This window comes from Tupaia chinensis, unplaced genomic scaffold, assembly GCF_000334495.1.
Source record: "Tupaia chinensis unplaced genomic scaffold, TupChi_1.0 Scaffold149964_2, whole genome shotgun sequence".
Taxonomy (NCBI): Eukaryota; Metazoa; Chordata; class Mammalia; order Scandentia; family Tupaiidae; genus Tupaia; species Tupaia belangeri.
This window is the reverse complement of record NW_006209806.1, coordinates 1,845,187-1,847,687: the sequence shown is the minus strand read 5'-3', so window position 1 is coordinate 1,847,687 and position 2,501 is coordinate 1,845,187. Positions and strand designations below refer to the sequence as shown.

Sequence of the window (2,501 nt, the reverse complement as noted above, 5' to 3'; positions counted from 1 at the left end):
TTCCCCGCCCCCCAGGCCGGCTCAGCCTCCAGCCAGCCCAGAACCTGCGAGCGAGGGGGTCGGGCGCCGGATGTCATGAGTCACAGCTCCGAGCCTCTGGCTGGCGTTCCTGCCAGTTAGGCAGACTGGACTCAAGCCCCCGCTCTTTTCATTTACCTGCTGTGTGACCTTGGGCGAGTGGCTTACCTGGTCTGTGCCCACTTCCTCAGCTGCCAAAACACAGCTAGCCCTGCGCTCCCCCGCCAGGGTGGGGACGGCGGGGCCAGTGAAGGGCTCAGTAGGCTCTGGAGCCCAGTAAGAGCTCAAAAAACACAACTGATGGGTTTTATTATTTTTTCCCTAAATTGCCCTCCCCCGCCCCCCCGAGATTTCTGCTACAGGGCACATGCGCTCACAGGAAAGACAGAGAAAGAAGGTGAGAAATCACCCCCCAGGGGGTTGGCCATGCCGCAAACCGTTCTCCTCCGTTCTCTTCTTGGGATCTTTAGCATGCACACACACGTGCCCAGCATGAGTTTAAGCCACCGGGTCCGGGATGCGAACCGCAGTCAACTACATGGGAATCCAGTGACATAGCCATTGTGCTAACTGCTGGTCCCTCTAAAACTTTTTAACTTTATTTATTTACTCATCATTATTATTTCTTAATTTGACCAGAGAGGTACACAGAGAGAGAGAGAGAGAGAAAAAAAAAAAAAACAGAGAGACAGTGAGAAAGCAAGACTCCGGGTCCAGGACTCGAACTGCAGACAGCCACAGGGAGTCCGGCGCCCTTAACCACTACGCCTCCTGCAGGCCCACACAAGTGGTTATTATTACATCGCTGAGGCTGATTTTTCTTCCCAGACTGAAATGTTCAGGCTGGTAAACGCATGTGTTTTTCTTTTCTTTTTGTTTTTTGAAGTAATTAATGTAGGGGCCACCAGGTGGCGTGGTGGTTAAGGGCACTGGACTCCCACGTGGCCGACCACAGTTGAAGTCCGTGACCTGGTGGTGTGCTTGCTTTCTTTTTTTTAAACAAATTTTTTTAGATAATTATTTTATTTAACTTGATTTATTTATTTTAGTTTGACCAGAGAGGGAGAGAGTGAGAGAGAAAGAGAGAAAGTGAGAAAGCAAGTCACCCGGTCCAAGACTCAAACCTCGGTCTACCATGTGGGAGTCCAGCGCCCTTGACCACCATGCCACCTACCGGCCCCCTGGCGGCTGGCTTTCTCATTCTCTCTCTCGCTCTCTCTCTCTCTGGTCAAATTAAAATAAATAAATAAAGATAAATGATGATAATTCTTTGAAAAAAAAATATTTTCTTTCTTTCTTTTTTCTGTATGGCATGCACCCTCCCCAGAGAGAAGGGCAGTGAGAAGTCACCCCCTAGGGGAGCCCGCCAGGCCACAGTCCCTCCCTGCCTCTCGTCGGGATTTTGGCCATGCATACACATGCCCAGCGCGATTTCTTTTCTCTTCCTTTCTTTTCCTTTCCTTTCCTTTTCTTTCTTCTTTCTCTTTCTCTTTTTAAGAGATTTTTTTGTTTTAAAGCGCATGTGCTCACCAGAGAGACAGAAAGTGAGAGATCACCCCCCGGGGGAATGGCCACACTGCGGTGCCTTCTCCTCCATCCTCCTCTCAGGGTCTTGGGCAGGATCTTGGGCACGCACAGCTGGCATGAGCTGTAAGCCACCGGGTCTGGTATTTGAACTGCAGTCGACTACTCCGCTGGTCCCTGCCCAGCTCGTCCTCAAGCTGTAGGGCTGGGACTTGAACCGTGCAGTTGGCCGTGTGGGACCCGGCGCCTTAACCTCCGTGCCACCTGCTGGCCCAGAATCCCGTCTTTTTCTGCAGTGGGGAAGGAAGGGGCCGCTGAGGTGAGCATGAAAGGCCCTTGTTCAAAGCCAGCCGCTGCTGACACCCCGTCTGGGGGACCTGGTGCTAGGGACTCAGGCGCCCATTGGTGGTTTGTTAGCAGAGGGAGACTGGGGGAGAGGGAGAGGGAGAGTGGGAACGCACACCCCTGGTCACGCGGCAGTCCTTCTCCGTTTTCCTCTCGGAGTTCAGGCTCGCGTGCACACGGCCCAGCGTGTCCAAGCGGCAGTGCGGGACTAGAACCGCGCTGTCCACACCAACCGGCCTGGCCTACACTTTCCGAGCCTCCGTTCCCTCGTCTCAACGTAGAGGCTGGAAAATCAGGAGCCATGAGTACAAGGGGTGACAGAGGTCACACGGGGAGCCCGCTAGGGGGTGACTGGCTCGTGATGAGGGTGACAGAGCTGGCGCGGAGGACGCGGGGACCTGGGGTGAAAGCATGTCAGGGGAGACTCATCCACAATAACCAGAAAGCCAGGAAGGAGCGGCCTGTTTCCAGAAGAGGAAACAGGTTCAGAGGAAGCTCACAGCACGGCGGCCCAAAATCTGAGTTCCCACGTGGGGAGGGAGCTCCGCACTGGAGGGTGCAGGAGGCTGGCCTCAGGTGGCCGACCCCACGCGGATTTCTTCTCTGCAGGTGGC

At 54.3% G+C, this 2,501-nt stretch overlaps 1 protein-coding gene across 1 annotated transcript in view; it reads left to right on the top strand.

The window, feature by feature from the left end:
- TMIGD2 (transmembrane and immunoglobulin domain containing 2) overlaps positions 1–2,501 on the top strand; it is a 9,483-nt gene that overhangs the window by 6,118 nt on the left and 864 nt on the right. The gene's annotated exons all lie outside the window — the stretch shown is intronic.